The 26,026-nt window shown below is 41.0% G+C and overlaps 1 protein-coding gene across 2 annotated transcripts in view; it reads right to left on the reverse strand.

The window, feature by feature from the left end:
- Positions 1 to 26,026, reverse strand: part of PPM1L (protein phosphatase, Mg2+/Mn2+ dependent 1L) — a 320,428-nt gene that overhangs the window by 116,409 nt on the left and 177,993 nt on the right. Inside the window, exon 1 of one of the 2 annotated variants that reach the window (XM_030928100.1) lies at positions 25,500 to 25,583. The exons of the other annotated variant lie outside the window; for it this stretch is intronic. The gene's annotated coding sequence lies outside the window, so the exon portion shown is untranslated. Of the gene's footprint in view, positions 1 to 25,499; positions 25,584 to 26,026 lie in introns of those variants that run through there. 2 annotated transcript variants of the gene reach the window in all.

The following is a 26,026-nucleotide window of genomic DNA, read 5'->3' on the forward strand; positions in this document are numbered from 1 at the left end:
TCCGCGTTGGGAGATCCACGGCTTTCCCCAAAGCTGTCAGACAGAGTCGTTCGCGTCTGCACCGGCTCCCGCTACTTCCCCTGTTGGTCTTCAGCTGTGCGCTGTCCCCAGAGGTGGAGACTACAGAGACAGGCAGGCTTCCTTGAGCTGCTGTGAGCTCCCCCCAGTTCGAGCTTCCCAGCGGCTTTGTTTACCTACTTAAGCCTCAGCAATGGCGGGCGCCCCTCCCCCAGCCTCGCTGCTGCCTTGCCAATAGATCGCGGCAGACTGCTGTGTTAGCAGTGAGGGAGGCTTCGTGGGCGTGGGACCCTCCCGGCCAGGATTGGGATATATTCTCCTGGTGTGCCTGTATGCTTACAGCGCAGTATTGGGGTGGGAGTTACCCGATTTTCCAGGTGTTGTGTGTCTCAGTTCCCCTGGCTAGGAAAACGGATCCCCTTCCCCCTTGCGCTTCCAGGTGAGGCGATGCCTCGCCCTGCTTCAGCTCTCGCTGGTCAGGCTGCAGCAGCTGACCAGCACCGATTGTCCGGCACTCCCTAGTGAGATGACCCCAGTACCTCAGTTGAAAATGCAGAAATCACCGGTCTTCTGTGTCGCTCGTGCTGGGAGTTGGAGACTGGAGCTGTTCCTATTCGGCCATCTTGCTCCGCCCATGTGCCACATTTTCTTAATCCAGTCTGTCACAGATGGACATTTGGGTTGATTCCAAGTCTTTGCTATTGTGAATAGTGCCGCAATAAACATACGTGTACATGTGTCTTTGTAGTAGAATAATTTATAATCCTTTGGGTATATACCCAGTAGTGGGATGGCTGGGTCAAATGGGACATCTAGTTCTAGATCCTTGAGGAATTGTGAAAGGCACTTCTTACATGGCAGTGGCAAGAGAAAAAATGAGGAAGAAGCAAAAGCAGAAACCCCTGATAAACCCATCAGGTCTCGTGAGACTTACTCACTATCACGAGAATACCATGAGAAACACTGGCCCCCATGATTCAATTACCTCCCCGGGGTCACTCCCACAACACATGGGAATTCTGGGACATACAATTCAAGTTGAGATCTGGGTGGGGACACAGCCAAGCCATATCATTCTGCCCCTGTCCCCTCCAAATTTCATGTCCTCACATTTCAAAACCAAACATGCCTTCCCAACAGTCCCCCAAAGTCTTAACTCATTTCAGCATTAACCCAAAAGTCCACAGTCCAAAGTCTCATCTGAGAGGAGGCAAGTCCCTTCTGCCTATGAGCCTGTAAAATCAAAAGCAAGCTACTTACTTCCTAGATACAATGAGGGTACAGGTATTAGGTAAATACCGCCATTCCAAATGGGAGAAATTGGCCAAAACAAAGGGGTTACACAGCCCACGCAAGTCCAAAATTCAGCAGGGCAGTCAAATTTTAAAGCTCCAAAATGATCTCCTTTGATTCCAGGTCTCACATCCAGGTTACACTGATGCAAGAGGTAGGTTCCCATGGTCTTAGGCAGCTCCACCCCTTGGTTTTAAAGGGTATAGCCTCCCTCCTGGCTGCTTTCATGGGCTGGTGTTGACTGTCTGCAGTTTTTCTAGGCCCACAGTTCAAGCTGTCAGTCAATCTACCATTCTGGGGTCTAGAGGATGGTGGTCCTCTTATCACAGCTCCACTAGGCAGTGCTCCAGTAGGAACTCTGTGGGAGCTGTAATGCCACATTTGCCTTCCACACTGCCCTAGCAGATGTTCTCAATGAGGGCCCCACCCCTGCAGCAAACTTTTGCTTGGGCATCCAGGCAGTTCCATACATCTTCTGAAATCTAGGCAGAGATTCCCAAACCTCAATTCTTGACTTCTGTGCACCCACAGGCTCAACACCATGTGAAAGCCGCCAAGGCTTGGGGCTTCCACCCTCCGAAGCCACAGCCTGAGCTGTACATCTGCCCCTTTCAGTCAAGGCTAGAGCAGCTGGGACACAAGGCACCAAGTCCCTAAGCTGTACACAGCACAGGGACCCTGTGCCCAGCCCACAAAACCACTTTTTCCTCCTGGGACTTGAGGCCTGTGATGGGAGGGGCTGCCATGAAGGTCTCTGACATGGTCTAGAGATATTTTCCCCATGGTCTTGGGGATTAACATTAGGCTCCTTGCTACTTATGCAAATTTCTGCAGCTGGCTTGAATTTCTCCCTAGAAAATGGGTTTTTCTTTTCTATTGCATAGTCAGGCTACAAATTTTCCAAATGGTTATGCTCTGCTTCCCTTATAAAACTGAATGCCTTTAACAGTACCCAAGTCACCTCTTGAATGCTTTCCTGCTTAGAAATTTCTTCCACCAGACACCTTAAATCATCTTTTTCAAGTTCAAAGTTCCACAAATCTCTAGGGAGGGGGCAAAATGCCACCAGTCTCTTTGCTAAAACATAACAAGAGTCACCTTTGCTCCAGTTCCCAGCAAGTTCCTCATCTCCATCTGAGACCACCTCATCCTGTACCTTATTGTTCATATCACTATCAGCATTTTTGTCAAAGCCATTCAACAAGTCTCTAGGAGGTTCCAAGCTTTCCCACATTTTCCTGTCTTCTTCTGAGCCCTCCAAACTGTTCCAACCTGTGCCTGTTACTCGGTTCCAAAGTCACTTCCACATTTTCAGGTACCTTTTCAGCAACACCCCACTCTACTGATTCCAATTTACTGTATTGGTCCGTTTTCATGCTGCTGATAAAAACATACCTGAGACTGGGAAGAAAAAGAGTAAAGTTTAATTGGATTTCCAGTTCCAACATGGCTGTGGAGGCCTCAGAATCATGGTGGGAGGTGAAAGGCACTTCTTACATGCTGGCGACAAGAGAAAAATGAGGAAAAAGTAAAAGTAGAAACCCCTGATAAACCCACCGGATCTCATGTGACTTACTCTTTATCATGAGAATAGCATGAGAAAGACGGGGCCCCATGATTCAATTATCTCTCCCTGGGACCCTCCCACAACACGTGGGAATTCTGGGAGATACAACTCAAGTTGAGATTTGGGTGGGGACACAGCCAAACCATATCATATGTCCAAAGGGACATGTGAGCCAAATTTTGAGGGATGTAAGGAGTTGCTGAGCAGAATGGGCTGGGTAGCAATCCAGGCAGAGAATACATTCCATATAAAGACATAAAGGCATGAAAAACATGGATATTTGGAGTTTAGAATTGGGTTACAGAGCAGCAGATTTATAGAGCTGGAGGTAAGAGTATGTATGTGTGTTTGGAGGGGAAGGGAAAGGGAAAGGAAATGGTGGAAGACCAGAAGTAACAGCAGGCTGCAACTATGTAAGGATACTTAAGAATTTTAATTATATGATAAACAGCAATAGCTGATATTTATTGAAAACTCTCTATATGTTGAACACTATGGTAAGTGCTTAAATGCATTATCGTATTTATTCCTCATTATGACTCTCAAACCTTTATTTCTACACCTATTTTTCAGAGCCCTGCCATTTTTCTGTCCTTGGGTTCTTGCCTTGGAGCTGCTCTAATAACAATTGTGCCCCACAACTCACCTGCTTCAAAAGTCTTTAGAAGTGGGTAAGGCATGCTGTTTTTGGACAATTCATTCTGTTCCATAGTAAAATGCAGGGCAATAAAGTTCTGTTATTCCAGCTTCTGGAAGGAGTCCTGAACAAGACTAGGAAATCTGGGTTCCCAGTCACACAGCAATCAACTAACTCTGTGAATGTGTGCTCTTGTACACATTCCTTAACCTCACTGGCTGTCAGTCCCCTTACCTGTAAAACTGGGGAGTGGGCTGAAGGGATTGGATTAGAAGATCTTCAAAATCACTTTATGTCTTAAATTTTATTCCATATATTTTATTTATTTATTTCCCTCTACCATACTACCCTACTTCGGAGGTGTTAATGAGTAATTTAAGGCAGGCTACAAAGAATCTGCAAAGCCTATATAATCTGGAAATCCTGAGAATTAACCATAATATTGACAGACTAATAGCAGAGTAAAGATAATAGTTCACAGGCTCCTAATATGACTATCTATTTTGCAGCCACCATATTAAGTGATAATCTCGCAAAGCTAAATTGCATAAACCTAAAGGAAAGAAGGCATATTAATTATCCAGAAGGTTACAAATAGGCTCGTATTTTCATGTATCATTGGAACAGAAGTTTCTCCAACACCTCTACATTAGCTTTGGTGACTTAGCAGCCATCAATCGGCAGTATGACACCATTATTGAATTAACAGAACCAGCTAAGAAATCAGACGGCTTCAAATTCCTGCTGTCACAGTAGTGACAATGAACAAATCTATTTATTAAATAATAGCAGTTCTCTTGCTGAACCTTAACTAAGGCAGCAAAAATGAGACCAAGTGTGACTGATTTTCAACACTATAAGACTGTGGTGATAATAAGAAGTAATGATATAAGGATGAAACAGGAAAAATACTTGTATGAACTTCCTATCAAGAATTTAAAAACACTTAATATTTTAGGACAAGCATTCTTGAGGTCAATCTTTTAAAACAAATTTAAGTATCATCAAACTTAAACCACGCTCTCTTAATTTTATGTAGATCATACCTGCAAAAAATAATATTGAACAATAATAAAAATATTAAAACACATACACTTAGAAAGTATCCTGAACTTGAGGCACAACAGTTCCTACCATTGAGTGACTCTTCATGTTAATTCATTGTGCTTTGAGGGCATAAAACACTTGGCACCTTGATTAATATGGACTTTTAAAAATAGTATAAAGCATTGAAATGCTTTAAGCAGACAATAGCCATTTTATTCTGATTGGGTCAAATATTTCTCTTACATGGTTTTGTATTCTTTCATCATTAAATAAAACAGATGATAAATGAGAAAAGTTATAATTCTGAGATGACTATTAAGTGAATTTAAATTATTTAGCTCCTGGGAAACATATTTTATTAAAATATATTCACAGAGTTCACTTTTCTTTTAATTGTGTAAGACTATGTAAATACAAATACTGAGAGATTTCATTATTTCAATCAAAAGCAACCAGCTACTACTAGAGGTAAAAAACAAATGAGCTGAAATATTTTAGTGAATATAATAAAAATGTTCACAAGTGCTGACAGTGATTGAGCATGTACTGTAGGCCAGGCACTAAGCTAAGACCACAGATGTATTCTGTCAATTAAACTAAAATCAAGAGGGGAAAGAAACCCACTTGGCCTAACAAAATTTACACTAGATTGGTTTTTTCAAGTGAAATTCATTCTACTTTAGAATTATTCTATCAAACATTGCATAGCTATCAATACATATGAGGCTCCACCTGTGTGACATGATAAACCATAAGAAAGTAATTTAAAAAGTCAGGATCAATAAGATAATTATAATGACGACAAATGGATTAAACTCTCTTAAAAAGGAAATATAATATTAGGTAGGATTTATTAAGTCCATTTGGGAAACAAAATCTCACAACTACTTTAAATACTTCATATTTAAGGCTGTTTTCCACTATAATGTTTCTGCCATTAACTAACTGGCATAATTACACAAGCAAAAGAGTATGTTAAGAAACAATTTTGTTGATTCTGAAACCATATTTCAAAATAAACCCTTGGGAATACTAAACATCCGAGAAACTCTATTCACTTACAGCTGTTTTAGAGAAGCTGGTGCATACATTCTTCACATCATTAGATTGATACCTACAGTTGAATGAATCTTGGACCATTAAAATATCAAGAAATTTGCTTTAAAAGTCTCCTGGCCAGGCACAGTGGCTCACACCTGTAATCCCAGCACTTTGGGAGGCCGAGGTGGGCGGATCACGAGGTCAGGAGTTTGAGACCAGCCTGGCCAACATGGTGAATCCCCATCTCCACTAAAAATACAAAAAATATTAGCCAGGCGTGGTTGTGTGCACCTGTAATCCCAACTACTTGGGAGGCTGAGGCAGGAGAATAGCTTGAACCCGGAAGGCGGAGGTTGCAGTGAGTCAAGATTGTGCCACTGCACTCCAGCCTGGGGGAAAAAAAATTCTCCCCAGGTTCCCCCACGTAATTCTTATAATTATAACAGAAGAGGTGGGACAGACTCAAACAGATAAAACATCTAGATCAAGGACCCACTTCAAAGCTCTGCCACACCCTTGACCCAGGTGAGTCTTAGTTTATTGCCAAATCTTCAGATGTGTTTCTTCTGCAGGGCCTGCCCATAGTCAGATGCAGGCTTGAGAAACCAATGGTGGCTGAGGACACAGCAGGTGGGACTGCCAGCTTTACTGGATTGTCAAGATGTTTTTCTGATTTTTCTACAAGACAACAAAACACGAACCATTCAAAAAGGAAAATGCATTATTTAAAGCAGATTTAGTACAATGGCTTGATGACATTTTCCAGCAGTGAAGCAGCTAGTAATTAAATATCAGCGAGTTAATGACCTGGCTGATTCAATGAACTTTGATTTGGTACAATTAGGACTCCATCACTGAAGCTTCTCCTTTCAGGTTGCATAGCTTCAGGTCCCAGGACAAGTCCGCTGGGAAAAACAAACAGGGGAGCCGCAGCCTCCACTATTTATGCAACACTAGTGCAGTATTGCTTAAGCATACGCTATCTCACATTTTCCAAGGTCTCTGCTGCACTGCAGTATTTCTGGCCCAGCAAACTATCTGACGGATCACTACTTTTTTGACAATGCTAAACCAAACAAGAAGGGGGCATTTATATACACATACAGATGTACGTACCCAGTCACTCTCTTAGCCTCCTCCCTTCCAGAAAGGTTACCCTGACTGTTGTAAATTATACCATTCTTTAAATAAGATTAGGTTGGAGTGGAGATAAGAGCAACAGATCAGAAACTAAACTACATCTTCAGGATGAGAGAATTAAAGGATTGTCAATATAAAGTTAAAGGAGTTATTATTCATAATCAAAAGGAGTTGAGCAGTCCCTGACGACTACATATTTGGTTCCACAAACTCTCTGGATGGTCCCATGCAGCTCAGTCTCTGCTTAGTAACACACAGGTCTTCACTCATGCCAGGGTTATATGATTTGTGACTTACCTTCAGGGTTTGGGACTTAAAGGCTTTTGTTTTCACGTAACTATGTTTTGTCCATATCTAGATATATTTATATTGTAGAGAAAACATCACACAGCCATTGAAACATGATTTAATGATGGGATTTTTTTTTTTTTTTTTTTTTTTTTGGAGGCAGAGTATCACTCTGTCACCCAGGCTGGAGTGTGATGGCACGATCTCAGCTCACTGCAACCCCCCACCTCCTGGGCTCAAGTGGTCCTCTTGACTCAGCCTCTCAAGTAGCTGGGACTACGGGCAAGCACTACCATGCCCAGCTCATTTTGTACTTTTTGTGGAGACACGGTTTCACCACATTGCCCAGGCATATCTCAAACTCTGAGGCTCAAATGATCCACCCACTTCAGCCTCCCAAAGTGCTGGGATTACAGGCGTGAGCCATTGCACCCGGCCAATGATGTAAAATATTTATAGTATATTGGTAACTGGAAAAAAAAGTTCACCAAGCTGTCCTATAGCATGAATCCATATATGCATAAAATAAGGATGTGTATCATTACAGAACCTCTAGCATTAGTTGTTCTTTTGGAGTGAAGGAATTACACGAGACATTTTTTTCCCTTCTTTAAGTTTTCTGTATTTTTAAGGATTTCTACAATGAATATATATTACTTTCATAATAACATAATGTTGGATGGGAATAATGGAAAGAAGGGAAGAGAAAAAAGCAAGAGATCACACCACCTCTTTCTCTCAGAAGAGTGAGCAAGCAAACACTGAATGTGTAATCTCTTAAATTCACCACTTAAATATTAACCTTCCCTCATTTCCAGTTATTTGACTTTGTCACAGCAGGAGGCCTACCAAAAAAGTATTTGGGGTGGGGAGGACAGAAAATCAAAAGCTAAAAATAAAAGATTCAGCAGTTAAGTGTTTTACACTAATATCAGCACAGAAGGGGGATACCATGAGGCATTTGTTTTGAACATAGCTTAATGGTTGCCACTTTTTAAAAAATTGATCATCCAGATTTCTTATTTTCATATCTTCAACTTATCAACTTACATCTAAAATGAATAATGTGCTAAAGTTAAAAACATTTGCTTTTCTTACTCTCTAGCTTTAAAAGAAAAAAGGGGACAAATTCCCTGCAGAAATAGGATTAATGACATATGGTAATTACACTATTAGGTTGAAATATCCATAACAGCATAAACCTCCATTAAACACATTTCTCAAGAGGCACTTTTATTAAAGACAAATTCAGTCATTTTAAATTCACAAATAGAAAGCTATGTATCAAAATCTTTTTTTATGTAATCAGATTGTCTGAGTCATTCATTCCACCATTCCTGGCTCAGAAACATTTCAAATAAAGACAGGAAGAAAGGTTATACCCCAGGCAAGAGACAATATATTTGCAGATGCAATATTTGAAGCTGTGAATTACAAAAAAAAAAAAAAGTCAAAGTAACAAAAAGAATGCATGCTTTCTATTTGCATGCTGCAAATTCTTGGTCAGCTGTGGCTCATTACCCACCAACTTCCCTAGCTCCCATGTCTCCCATTCCTCCAAACAATGAGGAGGCAAGGAAGAGAGGGAGGTGGGGGATGCTCAAAGAGGGATAATGAAAAATGATGATGGAACAACAAGAAATGCAACAAACAAGAAGAGCTCTTTTTCTTCCATTTTATACCACATATCATCAGGTGTCTGATGCTTACCTTATTTTTGTTTCAATTTCATTTTTAATTGCCTTGTTTTCTATTGGGCTTAATTTTGTGAACAATTTAAAAACTCTTCTAGAAATAGGTAGATATAAGTCCTACATAAATAACAAAAAAATCATTCACTCAAAATACAGCATTTCAAATTAAAATAAAAATTGTTTTCTGTACTATTTCTATCAACAAACAGCTAATACTCAGTTCTCTAAAAATTGCATATTATACAAGGCAATTTTATCTAAGAAACTATGATTTTATTAGAAAACAAGTACAGATGTGCCTCACTTTCTCAACTACAGCGAAATGTGAATAGAAACTAAATTTGTGTTAATCATACTCCCTTCATGGATCTCTTATAAAGAAAATAACCTGTGTTGCAAGTACTGGGTTCCATTCTGCTTGTTTTAAAAGGAAAGAGAACTAGCACATACTAAAAGCCTACGATAACACCTGGCAGTGTGTTAAGCATTTTCATAGTGTTTATCATTTAATTCTCACAGCCATTTCACAGATGAGGAAACTGAAGCACAAAAAGATTAAATTCCCCAGGTCGTTCAGCAGTGAATGATGAGGCTGAAATTCAAATTCAGTTCTCTTCTATTTCAAAAGACACATTTTTCTAATATACACGACCTCCTGGAATATCTGCATTAGTGGTGCCCATGTCATATAACATTTTTCCAGCTAGACACACAGGTAAGATGCCATGAATCTTGGTCTAAGGATAAGTGAACCTGGGGAAAATGACTTGAGAGACTAAGATCAGCCGTGAATATCATACTCAGAAACAGACAAATGGCAATAATAATCAATTATCAAATGTGAAGATTTTGATCATTTAAAGGAGTCTTCATCCTATAAGATTACTTCATGTATTTCCCCAACAATTCTGAGAAGCAGTGAGGCAGATATTATCACGACCCTCACCTTGTAGCTAAGGAAACTGAGGCATACAGCAACTAAACAACTTACCCAAGACTACAGCGAACAAAATGTAAGTCAGAAGCAAAGTTTCTTAATGTACTGTCCAGCACTATGTCTTCTATGTCATGCAGCATTTGGGAAATAATTTCTATCAAAATAAAACTTCTGATAGCTTGAAGAGGTGTCAAGCATTCCCTGTAGCCCATACTTTAAGCAGATACTATATCGGAGTGGAAATACAGGCATTTTTCAATCCATCCTATTTCAGTCAAGTGAAATTGCTCTGTGTTCATAATATGCTCAAAACCATATTCACTTTCTTACTTTCTTGAAGAAAACCTTAGGTAAATTTTTTTTTTGAGAAAACGTACATAGCGAAAAAGGTTTTCCTCACCCCTCCTTCCCTTGGATCCCTGCTTTGAAATAAAATAAGTAAGTGGAAGAACTGACTATAAAGTATGAGAAAGAGCAAAACAACAAAAGAACGACTCCTCTGCAAGAGTTCTTCAAGTTTGGCATAAAAAAAAAAGCTCTGAGAAGGCAGAACTGACTACATAGAGAAAGTATTATACACAAATTTATATTCCAATAAACAGTGATGTTTCTCAAAGTAGCCTTTTTAAAACAAATTCTTAGCTCTACTTAAGAAAAGTATCAAGCACCATCTGAAAAAGAAAACATTTTGGAAGAATAGGTTTGCAACATAACCCTGGAAAATACTACATCCTAACCTAAGGATATTTAGATACTGACTACTGGTATTTAATTTTAATTAGGAACATATGTGAACTGAAAACATGGACAAATAGTGAGACCCACCCTGTATGTCTCCTCCACCAAGAATGCCTTCCCCACACATACCAAACTAAGTTAGGAGATCCCTGCTCTTCTCCCATCCTTTTCTTTTTCTTCTTGCCACTTAGCACAATTTATAATTGGGCATGAAAATGTGTGATGTCCTGTTTCCCCCATTAGATAGCTAACTCTGTCTATTTCACCACTATAGACCTACTGGCTAGCATAGTGCCTTGGAAAAATAGTAGGTGTTCAGTAAATAGTTGCTGAATGAACTAAATGGATAAATGAGGACCTGTGGACTCCAGGTGATGGGTGCAGCTTCCCATTTGATCTCTCCTGTTTTCTGGCAATTTCTCCAATCTTTGAGTGAAGAAAGTACTTTTCTGGTGTGGTACAGGATGGTCAATCAGCTTGTGCACATAGGCAAAACACCATAACCACAAAAACCTACACTGAATATGTGGACATGTTATGTGTCTGTACAAACATCAGGCTGCCTAAACCAGAAGGCAGAGAAATACTGGCTGCCTGAGCAACTCGTATTTTTTATTTCAAATGTTTGTTCCTTACTGTCTTAATTAGTGTCATTTATACATTCAGTTAGAAGAGCATGTAACTGAACCTCTCAGCTTAGAAATGCATTTTAAAACTTCTTTTCCCCTTGTCTTAAACTATAGCCTTAAAATGTACCTTAAAATTCATTGTTTCCCTCTTTCCCACTCCCTGGCACTCTGCACTTATCTAACCATATGCTTGCTTAGAAATTCATGGGCTAATCTTAAAATGAACTAGGCATGAAGACTTAGGTATGGAATTCTCCCCCACTTAGAGATTACCTCAAGGCAGTGAATCTACAACCCAGACACAACCAAAATGGCACCAGCTCACACTCCGGGTGTATAAGAACTGAAGACGGCCATCAGAAAGTGACATACAGACCTGCAGCATGCACCGCTCCCGCATGTTTCCCATACCAAGCTTCCTTCCTTTGCTCCACCTAAAACTTTGAGATGGTTCCTTTGAGGCTTCAGCCTGGTCATGTCCTCTGTTGGCATTTGAATAAAACTGCCTTCCTTTCACCACATCTCACCTCTCATGTATTTGGTTTTTCAGGTGGGGAGCAGCTAAACCTGAATTCGGTTACAAGCAGCACAAATTGGAAGCTGTGTATTATGAACAATACTACCTCAACTAAGTAATACAGTATGAACTAACTAGATACAAAAACAAGTCACTCAGGCTAGTCCCCATAAATCTCTTGCAAATGTTTTCTTCTTCAAGAAGTAAAACAACATTTTATTCTCTCTCTTGTCTCATTTAGTCCTTGCATGACTTCAGGGCAAAGGGAGTTACTTCCCTACATTTGTGTAGCACTTCACAGTTTACAAAACACTTTTTTTTTTTTAAGGGACTGCTAAATTAGAAATTTCAACACAGATACCAAGATATGTTCATGAAATTCCACTCTGAAGTTCCAGGCCCACGTGTACATTTGTAAAAGAAACATTTTGCAACCTGTTTTGTGGTTCTAAAAAGCCCTAACCCACATTCAAAATGAAAGAGTCAAAAGTATGGAATTTAAGGGAGAGTTTCTAAGGAAGGTTTCTTGGGAGCACAGTGTCCCCCTTCTCACATGTAACACAGAGGGATGAGTGATGGTGATGTGGGCAAGTCAGGAGAGAGGGGCTTCAAAAGGGCTGTTCAGGAAGCCTGGCATGTGCCCCTACAGTTAGGAGGGGATATATGTGTGACTCCTGCCTGGAAAAGCTAGAAGAGCAGAAGCTGAAGGAGAGGTGGGAAGGTGGTGGGGACTGTGCTAGACTGGCCTGCACTTCCAGTGCTTGTCTGTCCAGGATCACGAGTGCTCCTTGTGGACAGATGCGAGCCACAAGGGGGAGAGCTGGCCTGAAGCCACTTAGATCCTGCCAGAGGACTGCCTGGAGCAGTGAAAGGAATCTCACAATGGAACATTTATGGAACAGATTGCTGAAAACCAGGATATGGGGAAAATGCACTGACTACACTACAAGTAAATAAAATGAAGAGGGTAGGCATGGCAGACACTCACAGTGACCAGCAGAAAGAGTGAGCTTTAAACACTTACCAGGCACTGAAGCATGAAGCCATGTGTCACTATCAGCCAAGTAAGCACTTTCCTGCCCCCTCTCTTTTCCTCTCCCTCTTTTCCTTCCTTTTCCAGCTTAGGCCCTGGCAGAATCAGGAACTATCAAGTAGAAACTTAAGGTACACAGAGAGTTTCTAACTGTCAAAGGAACCAACTGGGAAAGGGAAACTGGGAGATTTAACTCAAATCAACTTTGAAGTTTTGATTACCTCATGGAATTGGCCATTCTACTCTGATAATTTCTAACTAAAAGTCACTATAATAAAGTATATTACTTAAAATTAAGAGGAAAATCATAGGGCCACCCAAGTTTTCATTTTGGGGTAGGGAGGAGCTTCCTCTACTGAATATACTCTAATTGGAAAATAGGAAACAAAACAAAGATGCTTTCTGGTTAGACCCCATGAATCCTGTTTTGTTCAGTTCACTGGTTACTAGATGAGTTGAAACTCTTTCAGTCAGAGAATCATAGGAACCTGACAAGCTACCTTAACCCCTAAAAGGGAATTTTGAGACTAAAAACAAAACAAAACAAAAAACTGCTGTAAACATAGGAGTTAGGTTTGCCTCAAAGAAAAACTAAATCAGAAACTTAGACCCCATCTGCCTTGCATCTCTGCCTTAGATCTGTTTGTCTTCATCAATTTGTGCTGCTATAACAAAATATGACAGAGTGGGCATTTTATAAAGCAAATTTATTTTCTCATAGTTCTGGAAACTGGGAGGCCCAAGATCAAGGCATTGGCAGGTCCAGTCTCTGGTGAAGGCCTGTTCTCATAGATGATACCATCCAGGTGTCCTCGCGTGGTAGGAGAGAAAGAGGGACAAAAGGACCTAGCTAGTTCCCTCCAGCCCTCTTATAAGGTCACTAGTCCCATTCTTGAGGGCTCTGCCCTGGTGACTTAATCACCTCCTAAAGGCCCTACCTCGTAATACTGTGCATTGGGGATTAAGTTTCAACACGAACTGTGGCAGGTACATAAACATTCAAACATAGCATTGATACTCTTTGTATGCTATAATATTCTCTCCAACAGAGGGAGTCAGAAGGTAGCAATTTGCTACCAGTAGCTCCAAACACTGATCCTTACAACAATACCATACTAGAGAAAAAGGCTTGTCAGGATAGCATTGAAGAATCCCACAGGAATACTCCAGTTGGCCCTGTTTCAACCATGTTCCCACCTCTTGAACCAATCACTGTATTCAGTTGAGGTGAGGTACCAGGCCATATGCCCTGTGGTCAGGAAGGGTATGTAGTCTGTTGCTAGAAGTGAAGAAGGGTGCTAGGTAGATTAAATACTTGAACCCCACAATTTTACATCCATTATCTCATTTTATCCATACTTTACAAGGGAAAAACTAAGGAACATATCCAAGGTCATACAAAAAAGCAAGAGTTTAGCTGCCTATGGAACCCAGATCATCTAACTAAATCTGGTATCCTTTCCAATACTCTAAATCTCTCCTTTAAAATATTTTCTAGAGCAAATAGATCTAATTCATTCGATATCTCCCAACAGGAAACTAGATTAAGTGACTTCTAATGTCACTTAACTCTAACATTCTAAAATAGGTCACTAACTGGTTTAGTCCAGGCTTTGTGTTATGATCTGGAGTCATTCATTCCCTAATTAATTCATTTGATACACATTTACTGGGTACCTACTACACACTATGTGTCACTGACACTCTTGCTATATTGCTCATCTAGGAGCCTTAATACTAAACAAAGCCACTAAACCATATAGCAACTGCCTGACCAAAAATGGAAAAAATTAGTACAATAAATTCATATAGTCACTGCTTAAAAGTAACCATTAGTGAAAAGTTTCATTCGACCAGCTACGGGAGGGACAGAGGCAAATAGCTTTTCTTTTCTTATTTATTTATTTATTTATTTATTTATTTATTTATTTATTTATTTATTATACTTTAAGTTCTAGGGTACATGTGCATAACGCGCAGGTTTGTTACATATGTATACTTGTGCCATGTTGGTGTGCTGCACCCATCAACTCGTCAGCACCCATCAACTCGTCATTTACATCAGGTATAACTCGCAATGCGATCCCTCCCCCCCTCCCCTCCCCATGATAGACCCCAGTGTGTGATGTTCCCCTTCCCGAGTCCAAGTGATCTCACTGTTCAGTTCCCACCTATGAGTGAGAACATGCGGTGTTTGGTTTTCTGTTCTTGCGATAATTTGTTGAGAATGATGGTTTCCAGCTGCATCCATGTCCCTACAAAGGACACAAACTCATCCTTTTTTATGGCTGCATAGTATTCCATGGTGTATATGTGCCACATTTTCTTAATCCAGTCTGTCACTGATGGACATTTGCGTTGATTCCAAGTCTTTGCTATTGTGAATAGTGCCGCAATAAACATACGTGTGCATGTGTCTTTATAGCAGCATGATTTATAATCCTTTGGGTATATACCCAGTAATGGGATGACTGGGTCATACGGTACATCTAGTTCTAGATCCTTGAGGAACCACCATACTGTTTTCCATAATGGTTTAACTAGTTCACAATCCCACCAACAGGGTAAAAGTGTTCCTATTTCTCCACAGCCTCTCCAGGACCTATTGTTTCCTGACTTTTTAATGATTGTCATTCTAACTGGTGTGAGATGGTATCTCATTGTGGTTTTGATTTGCATTTCTTTGATGGCCAGTGATGATGAGCATTTTTTCATGTGTCTGTTGGCTGTATGAATGTCTTCTTTTGGGAAATGTCTGTTCATATCCTTTGCCTACGTTTTGATGGGGTTGTTTGTTTTTTTCTTGTAAATTTGTTTGAGTTCTTTGTAGGTTCTGGATATTAGCCCTTTGTCAGATGAGTAGACTGCAAAAATGTTCTCCCATTCTGTAGGTTGCCTGTTCACTCTGATGGTAGTTTCTTTTGCTGTGCAGAAGCTCTTTAGTTTAATTAGATCCCATTTGTCAATTTTGGCTTTTGCTGCCATTGCTTTTGGTGTTTTAGACATGAAGTCCTTGCCCATGCCTATGTCCTGAATGGTACTACCTAGGTTTTCTTCTAGGGTTTTTATGGTATTAGGTCTAACATTTAAGTCTCTAATCCATCTTGAATTAATTTTCGTATAAGGAGTAAGGAAAGGATCCAGTTTCAGCTTTCTACTTATGGCTAGCCAATTTTCCCAGCACCATTTATTAAATAGGGAATCCTTTCCCCATTTTTTGTTCCTCTCAGGTTTGTCAAAGATCAGATGGCTGTAGATGAGTGGTATTATTTCTGAGGACTCTGTTCTGTTCCACTGGTCTATATCTCTGTTTTGGTACCAGTACCATGCTGTTTTGGTTACTGTAGCCTTGTAGTATAGTTTGAAGTCAGGTAGTGTGATGCCTACAGCTTTGTTCTTTTGACTTAGGATTGTCTTGGCAATGCGGGCTCTTTCTTGGTTCCATATGAACTTTAAAGCAGTTTTTTCCAATTCTGTGAAGAAAGTCATTGGTAGCTTGATGGGGATGGCATTGAATCTATAAATTACCTTGGGCAGTATGGCCATTTTCACGATATTGATTCTTCCAATCCATGAGCATGGTATGTTCTTCCATTTGTTTGTGTCCTCTTTGATTTCACTCAGCAGTGGTTTGTAGTTCTCCTTGAAGAGGTCCTTGACATCCCTTGTAAGTTGGATTGCTAGGTATTTTATTCTCTTTGAAGCAATTGTGAATGAAGTTCATTCATGATTTGGCTCTCTGTTTGTCTGTTACTGGTGTATAAGAATGCTTGTGATTTTTGCACATTAATTTTGTATCCTGAGACTTTGCTGAAGTTGCTTATCAGCTTAAGGAGATTTTGGGCTGAGACAATGGGGTTTTCTAAATATACAATCATGTCATCTGCAAACAGGGACAATTTGACTTCTTCTTTTCCTAACTGAATACCCTTGATTTCTTTCTCTTGCCTGATGCCCTAGCCAGAACTTCCAACACTATGTTGAATAGGAGTGGTGAGAGAGGGCATCCCTGTCTTGTGCCAGATTTCAAAGGGAATTTTCCCAGTTTTTGCCCATTCAGCATGATATTGGCTGTGGGTTTGTCATAAATAGCTCTTAGTATTTTTAGGTACATTCCATCAATACCAAATTTATTGAGTGTTTTTAGCATGAAGGGCTGTTGAATTTTGTCAAAGGCCTTTTCTGCATCTATTGAGATAATCATGGGGTTCTTGTCTTTGGTTCTGTTTATATGCTGGATTACGTTTATTGATTTGCGAATGCTGAACCAGCCTTGCATCCCAGTGATGAAGCCCACTTGATCATGGTGGATAAGCTTTTTGATGTGCTGCTGAATCCAGTTTGCCAGTATTTTATTGAGGATTTTTGCATCGATGTTCATCAGGGATATTTGTCTAAAATTCTCTTTTTTTGTTGTGTCTCTGCCAGGCTTTGGTATCAGGATGATGTTGGCCTCATAATATGAGTTAGGGAGGATTCCCTCTTTTTCTGTTGATTGGAATAGTTTCAGAAGGAATGGTACCAGCTCCTCCTTGTACCTCTGGTAGAATTCAGCTGTGAATCCATCTGGTCCTGGACTTTTTTTGGTTGGTAGGCTATTAATTATTGCCTCAATTTCAGAGCCTGCTATTGGTCTATTCAGGGATTCAACTTCTTCCTGGTTTAGTCTTGGGAGAGTGTAAGTGTCCAGGAAATTATCCATTTCTTCTAGGTTTTCTAGTTTATTTGTGTAGTGGTGTTTATAGTATTCTCTGATGGTAGTTTGTATTTCTGTGGGGTCGGTGGTGATATCCCTTTAATCATTTTTTATTGCATCTATTTGATTCTTCTCTCTTTTCTTCTTTATTAGTCTTGCTAGCGGTCTGTCAATTTTGTTGATCTTTTCAAAAAACCAACTCCTGGATTCATTTATTTTTTGGAGGATTTTTTGTGTCTCTATCTCCTTCAGTTCTGCTCTGATCTTAGTTATTTCTTGCCTTCTGCTAGCTTTGTATGTATGCCTTCTGAATGTATTTGCTCTTGCTTCTCTAGTTCTTTTAATTGTGATGTTTGAGTGTCAGTTTTTAATCTTTCCTGCTTTCTCTTGTGGGCATTTAGTGCTATAAATTTCCCTCTACACACTGCTTTAAATGTGTCCCAGAGATTCTGGTATGTTGTATTTTTGTTCTCATTGGTTTTAAAGAACATCTTTATTTCTGCCTTCATTTCGTTATGTACCCAGTAGTCATTCAGGAGCAGGTTGTTCAGTTTCCATGTAGTTGAGCAGTTTTGACTGAGTTTCTTAGTCCTGAGTTCTAGTTTGATTGCACTGTGGTCTGAGAGACAGTTTGTTATAATTTCTGTTCTTTTACATTTGCTGAGGAGTGCTTTACTTCCAATTATGTGGTCAATTTGGAATAAGTGTGATGTGGTGCTGAGAAGAATGTATATTATGTTAATTTGGGGTGGAGAGTTCTATAGATGTCTATTAGGTCTGCTTGGTGCAGAGATGAGTTCAATTCCTGGATATCCTTGTTAACTTTCTGTCTCGTTGATCTGTCTAATGTTGACAGTGGGGTGTTGAAGTCTCCCATTATTATTGTATGGGAGTCTAAGTCTCTTTGTAAGTCTCTAAGGACTTGCTTTATGAATCTGGGTGCTCCTGTATTGGGTGCATATATATTTAGGATAGTTAGCTCTTCCTGTTGAATTGATCCCTTTACCATTATGTAATGGCCTTCTTTGTCTCTTTTGATCTTTGATGGTTTAAAGTCTGTTTTATCAGAGACTAGGGTTGCAAACCCTGCTTTTTTTTGTTCTCCATTTGCTTGGTAGATCTTTCTCCATCCCTTTATTTTGAGCCTATGTATGTCTCTGCATGTGAGATGGGTCTCCTGAATACAGCAGACTGATGGTCTTGACTCTTTATCCAGTTTGCCAGTCCGTGTCTTTTAATTGGAGCATTTAGTCCATTAACATTTAAGGTTAATATTGTTATGTGTGAACTTGATCCTGCCATTATGATATTAACTGGTTATTTTGCTCGTTAGTTGATGCAGTTTCTTCCTAGCCTCGATGGTCTTTACATTTTGGCATGTTTTTGCAATGGCTGGTACCGGTTGTTCCTTTCCATGTTTAGGGCTTCCTTCAGGGTCTCTTGTAAGGCAGGCCTGGTGGTGACAAAATCTCTAAGCATTTGCTTATCTGTAAAGGATTTTATTTCTCCTTCACTTATGAAACTTAGTTTGGCTGGATATGAAATTCTGGGTTGAAAATTCTTTTCTTGAAGAATGTTGAATATTGGCCCCCACTCTCTTCTGGCTTGTAGAGTTTCTGCCGAGAGATCTGCTGTTAGTCTGATGGGCTTCCCTTTGTGGGTAACCCCACCTTTCTCTCTGGCTGCCCTTAAGGTTTTTCCTTCATTTCAACTTTGGTGAATCTGGCAATTATGTGTCTTGGAGTTGCTCTTCTGGAGGAGTATCTTTGTGGCATTCTCTGTATTTCCTGAATTTGAATGTTGGCCTGCCCTACAAGTTGGGGAAGTTCTCCTGGATGATATCCTGAAGAGCGTTTTCCAACTTGGTTCCATTTTCCCCCTCACTTTCAGGCACCCCAATCAGATGTAGATTTGGTCTTTTTACATAATTCCATACTTCTTGCAGGCTTTGTTCATTTCTTTTTCTTCTTTTTTCTTTTGGTTTCTCTTCTCGCTTCATTTCATTCATTTGATCCTCATTCGCTGATACTCTTTCTTCCAGTTGATCGAGTCAGTTACTGAAGCTTGTGCATTTGTCACGTATTTCTCGTGTCATGGTTTTCATCTCTGTCATTTCGTTTATGACCTTCTCTGCATTAATTATTCTAGCTATCAATTCTTCCACTCTTTTTTCAAGATTTTTAGTTTCTTTGCGCTGGGTACGTAATTCCTCCTTTAGCTCTGAGAAGTTTGATGGACTGAAGCCTTCTCTCATCTCGTCAAAGTCATTCTCCGTCCAGCTTTGATCCGTTGCTGGCAATGACCTGCGCTCCTTTGCAGGGTGAGATGTGCTCTTATTTTTTGAATTTCCAGCTTTTCTGCCCTGCTTTTTCCCCATCTTTGTGGTTTTATCTGCCTCTGGTCTTTGATGATGGTGACGTACTAATGGGGTTTTGGTGTAGGTGTCCTTCCTGTTTGATAGTTTTCCTTCTAATAGTCAGGACCCTCAGCTGTAGGTCTGTTGGAGATTGCTTGAGATCCACTCCAGACCCTGTTTGCCTGGGTGTCAGCAGCAGAGGCTGCAGAAGATAGAATATTGCTGAACAGTGAGTGTACCTGTCTGATTCTTACTTTGGAATCTTCCTCTCAGGGGTGTACTCCACCATGTGAGGTGTGGGGTTTCAGTCTGCCCCTAGTGGGGGATGTCTCCCAGTTAGGCTACTCAGGGGTCAGGGACCCACTTGAGCAGGCAGTCTGTCCCTTCTCAGATCTCAACCTCCATGTTGGGAGATCCACTGCTCTCTTCAAAGCTGTCAGACAGAGTTCTTTGCGTCTGCAGAGGTTTCTGCTGCTTTTTGTTGTTGTTGTTTTTGTTGTTGTTGTTGTTGTTGTTTAGCTGTGCCCTGTCCCCAGAGGTGGAGTCTACAGAGACAGGCAGGCTCCTTGAGCTGCTGTGAGCTCCACCCAGTTCGAGTTTCCCAGGGGCTTTGTTTACCTACTTAAGCCTCAGCAATGGCGGGCGCCCCTCCCCCAGCCTCGCTGCTGCCTTGGGGTTAGATCGCAGACTGCTGTGCTAGCAATGAGGGAGGCTCCGTGGGCGTGGGACCCTCCCGGCCAGGTGTGGGATATAATCTCCTGGTGTGCCCATTTGCTTAAAGCGCAGTATTGGGGTGGGAGTTACCCGATTTTCCAGGTGTTGTGTGTCTCAGTTCCCCTGGCTAGGAAAAGGGATTCCCTTCCCCCTTGCGCTTCCCAGGTGAGGTGATGCCTCGCCCTGCTTCAGCTCTCACTGGCTGGGCTGCAGCGGCTGACCAGCACCGATTGTCCAGCACTCCCTAGTGAGATGAACCCAGTACCTCAGTTGAAAATGCAGAAATCACTGGTCTTCTGTGTCACTCGCGCTGGGAGTTGGAGACTAGAGCTGTTCCTATTCAGCCATCTTGCTCCACCCCTCCGCAAATAGCTTTTCTTATAGACACGTTAACCACTAACACACATGTATGCGCACATGCGCGCGTGCGTGCGCACACACACACACACATAGGGAAATGATAGATCTCATGAAATTGAGAAATTTTTCATGGTATAAAAATCATATAATATGTAACAGTTTCATTACCAATGAGTATAAACCACTAGTTTAAAAAGAAAATTCATCAGCATCAGACTACAGACACAGCTATAAAGTAAAGGAAGAAAAAAATGCTCCGTAGGGTTTTTTTTTTTTAGACCTTAAATGTTGTTGTTCAAAAGTTCCTCTATGTTATCATTTTTTGATTGCTCCCTATTTTAAAAATATCCATACCATGTATTAAACATCCATCATATCACACCAGACAACTTCAAAGACACAACTGGAAATTACTTTGCTTTTCCAGCTGTACTTTTCTGAGAGAGCTTCTGGTTAGAAAAGATAACGCAGCCCAGCTTTGATTCTGGGCCTTTGTTGATGTTGGTGTATTAACATAACACAGGTTAGAGTTTTCAATCTTTAAGTCATGGGATGTTCCTTGTACATATATCTGGCAAAGGTGAAGGTGCAGAAAAAGGCCTCCTATCCCACTGTCTTTCAGAGCATCTATTTACACAATACTAACACATTTGCCTTAGGTAGAAAACCCAACAAGTCTGACTTTCTTGATTCATCTGCAAAACAGAAATAATACATGCTGTGAGGCATTGAGTATCAATGATTATTTACAGGACTAAACAAGCTCCTTGGAATATACTTGAAATAAAACAAGCACAAGTGCCTTGCCTCTTAGAGAAGTTCCTTTATCAATGAATGTTTTACATATCCAATAACCAAAGCAAGTCAGGAGAGCTCAGGAGAATGCTGTCATAATGACCATCAATTCTGGGTCAGAATGCAATCCTGTGGCTTAGTATCTTGACTTTGTATCCACTACCCACAGCCACCACTGGCATAGCATATTCATAGCAGAGCTCAGAAAAGGAATTTCTCACATTGAAACAAACATCCCCCTACTTAATCAGAGGAAGCCATAGTCAGCACAGCTAGCAGATTCTTTTGCTCCAAAGTCAATTCAATGTACACTTTTGTTACCCTAGAACATACTCAGCATGGGGTAGCCATTACGCGGGAAGGATCTAAGAAGTCCTTGGTTTTAAAAAGCTTACACTCTTGGTGTGCAGACTGCCTTATCGAAATGAAACAAAAGAGCAATCAAGCAGTGGAAAGAGATCTGAATTAAGGGTTCTGGTTCCAGGTTTACTATTTATCAGCTTTCATATCAAACACAGCAGTCTTCTCACTGCATTCATTTTCAAACAAGGACCTAGCTAGATGGTCTGTAAACTGCAGTTCCCACATTCTAAAAGTCTAATCAAGCATCAAAATGCATGGGACATCCTATTATGGCTCAGAAATCATTAAGAGAGGCCGCTGCTGAAGCCCTCCAGAAAGAAAGGTTTCAATTGAATTACACTATGAATCCACAGAGAAAAAGACGCTAGAGGAAAGGGGCAAAGGGGCAGGTAGGTATACAACTAGGCTTTTGGACTGTAACATAGGTTCCTGAAGGAGACCCTCTGCTAGGACCCTGCCTCAAAGTTCCTAGATACAAGACCCATCTCTCTCATTCAGCTGCCCTCAATGCTGCCTCTTCTCCTTCTATCAGTAGTACTCCTTGGTGCTAGAATTCTGAATTCAGAGGTTTGTGGCTATGAGATTAGCTTGTATTACAGCTAGAATATCCACCACCACCACCTCTCTCAAGAAGATCCTTTAAAGAATGTCAGCACCCTGTAAGAGTGCAACGAGTAGAACTAGAAAGATGGAGTTTCTGTCCTTTCTCTGGCCCTACCCCAAACTAGTTCTTCATCTCTGGACCAGCCACTTACTCTTTAGACTTCATTTTCCTCCTCCTCCTTCATTTTCTTCCTTCCTTCTTACTTATATCACTAATTTCATCTGAAGATCTCATGTATCTCTTATACATGAGATAATAGGTATAATTAAACCATAAGATCTTCTCAAAACATATGGTAGAGTTATTTTCATCCTTGTTACGATTTGTTGAGATAATGAATTAAGAGTTGATCTTCTACTTCCGGTAATGGCAGGTTAGTTTATAGTACAACAGCCTCCTAAGAACACAAGGACTCACTAAACACTTTACAACTAGTGTAAAAATCCAAGACTATAAATTCTGTTAATAATAATCACATTAGAACAATATGCCAAACTCAATTGAATTGATGTTTTGATCACCTAAATGGCTAACTTAAAGTAAAACTACATTTTATTTCCATCTATTTACCATTTACTCTGTAACATACCACGCTAAATAAATAAAAAACCTCTCAGAAAATTCATGATTCCCATTTCCAAAACTCACTGGCAGTATAAACTGGAATGAGAAGTTCAATTCTGCGCATATAAATGTGACACTTATAAATAGGGGTTTTAGTGACTGGTAAATCAGAGTTGTAGAGCAGCGGCTGTTGTAAATGGTCATGACCATTTCGTGTTTGATAACAACAAGCAGTTTCCATATTTATAATTCTAGAAGCTGATTTCAATGATTAGGAATAGCTTCTTGATTTTCTGCTTTTTACAACCTGAATTTGTTTGGGCAGATGCAGTTTATTCTGAAAGGGAATATAAAACAAATAGGAGAGAATAGTCATTTTACATATTTTTGCTAAGCTAGGCAAAAAATGAACTTCTAGCATGTCTACAATGAGGTTTTATTTCAGTAAAGAGCTGACAAAAGGACAACATACCATAAAGGAAATCTAAATGTGAATTGTTTCCTATTATTATTATTATTATTTTTTTGAACTCTGAACTTTTTATTGGCCTCCTTCTCCCCAAAGGGTACCCTGCTTCTGCTGGCTTAATGCCTCAGAACTTTGGTGTCATTGGTCTCAGACACCACTTTGCCATCCACTATCCGGCGGGTGGTGGTCTTTTGGATGGTTTGCATTGGAGTTGCTGCTGTCCAAGGCATCACCAAGATTGAATTCCTCGCCATCTTCCAGCAGGCGGCGGTAGGTGGCAATCACAGCTTCCAGCTTGACCTTGATGTTCAGCAGGGCCTCATACTCCTGGGCCTGTCGCTGTCCCTCTGCCCGGGTCTGTGCCAGCTCTGACTCCAGGTGCAGCAGGATCCCATTGAGCTGCTCCATCTGTAGGGCGTAGAGGGCCTCCACCTCCCTCAGGCTGTTCTCCAAGCTGGCCTTCAGATTTCTCATGGAGTCCAGGTCGATCTCCAAGGACTGGACTGTACGTCTCAGCTCTGTGAGCGTCGTCTCAGCAGCTCCAACCTCGGCGGACTGTGTGGTGACCACTGTGGTGCTCTCCTCAATCTGCTGAGACCAGTACTTGTCTAACTCCTCTCGGTTCTTCCAAGCCAGCTCGTCATATTGGGCCCAGATGTCTGCCATGATCTTGGCGAGGTCCTGAGATTTGAGGGCATCTACCTCCACGGTCAACCCAGAGCTGGCAATCTGGGCTTATAGGCCTTTTACTTCCTCTTCCTGGTTCTTCTTCATGAAGAGCAGCTCCTCCTTGAGAGCCTTGATCTCTGTCTCCAGCTGCAGTCGAGTGACATTGGTGTCATCAATGACCTTGCGGAGCCCATGGATGTCATTCTCCACAGACTGGCGCATGGCCAGCTCTGTCTCATACTTGACTCTAAAGTCATCAGCAGCAAGACAGGCATTGTCAATCTGCAGAACGATGTGGGCATTTTCCACAGTATTTGCGAAGATCTGAGCCCTCAGGTCCTCGATGATCTTGAAGTAATGACTCCAGTCTCTGACCTGGGGTCCCTTCTTCTCCAAGTGCTCCTGGATTTTGCTCTCCAGCCTCCGGTTCTCGGTGTCCAGGCTCCTCACTCTGTCCAGGTAAGAGGCCAGGCAGTCGTTCAGGCTTTGCATGGTCTCCTTCTCATTCTGGATGCCTCCCATTCCTGCCAGACCCCCGGCCATCCCTGAGGCCAGGCCCCCGGACCCCATGCCGCTCTGGAAGCTGGTGGAGCGGGACACGGAGATCCGGGAACCAGAGCCCCCGGCGCCTCCACAGACACTGGCCGTGTTGCTGACCAGCCGGGCGCCTTGGCTGGGCGCCTGGACAGAGCCCAGGGACCGGTAGTTGGTAGAGAAGGTGGAGCGAGTGGTGAAGCTCATGCTGTATGGGAGGAAGGCGGGACGACAGGACTCAGGCTTTGCCGACCTGTTTCCTATTATTAAAGTCAGAATTTAGCTTGTAATTTCAGGTTCACTTTGCAAAAGCACCATAACTGACTTATCTGTGTCCTATATGGAGAAGAATACCCTATTATACAAGTGTTCCCTTTACTCTGGAGATTTTTCTCTTTGATAGGCCATGAGGTACTATATATTACATTGAGACTGAGGAAGGCATATGCTGGTATCTCTATCAAGCCTTGGAATAGCAAGTGTTTTTCAGGCACCAACTATACTAAAGATGCTGCATTTTTCTAATACCTAAGCTAAATGATTTACTAAACTATTTTGTGTTGTACTAGAGAACAATGGTAGGTAGGCACTTCCACATTTAGAAGTTGCCCCATTGATTATTAGGCTAGATTTGGCTAGCTAGACTTGATTCTTCCTTCTTATTACAGAACCTATCAAAATTAGGAACGATTTCCTTTCTTGGCTAGATCTTTTGATTCTGGAAGTTTCAGATAAAGAGAGAACAGCCAAAAGTTTTTAATGTCCCTGCCCAATACAATATTTAACTATTACTCACACTGCTTCCGACTCTTTGCAGAAGATTGGATTCTTCAATGTATCCAAAATTTCTAGGCTTCAAGCTGGTATAGCTGGGTTTTGCTCATAGCCCATAACCAAGCTTTGTGGGAGCAACTGAATGACAGTTCCAAAGAGGATAATTGTTTCCCCGGGGCAGAAATTGTGGCTCAATGGCAACATCCAATTGCATCCACTTTCATCATTTACCTCTGTTCTAAAACAAACAGAAACAAGTGAATATAATTTCTAATGAAAACAGAAGTTTAACAGGACATTTGTTACACTGTTTTTGTTTGTTGTATGTTTTTGCTAAATTAGCTCATCTTCTCAAAAGGGGGCACATAGATGATGGTTTAACTTGCCTAAAAATAGCAGATAACAGACAGAAGTTGTTCATTCCATCTGCTTCCCCAGAGAAGAAAAATAAAAAGCATCTTGTGATGGTATCAGGAGACCCAGAGCCCAAGGAGAGGACTGTCCTGAGACTTTATTACTTTTGAGGCTTCAAATGCACCGCCACATGCT

This window comes from Rhinopithecus roxellana, chromosome 1, assembly GCF_007565055.1.
Source record: "Rhinopithecus roxellana isolate Shanxi Qingling chromosome 1, ASM756505v1, whole genome shotgun sequence".
NCBI classification, from domain to species: domain Eukaryota; kingdom Metazoa; phylum Chordata; class Mammalia; order Primates; family Cercopithecidae; genus Rhinopithecus; species Rhinopithecus roxellana.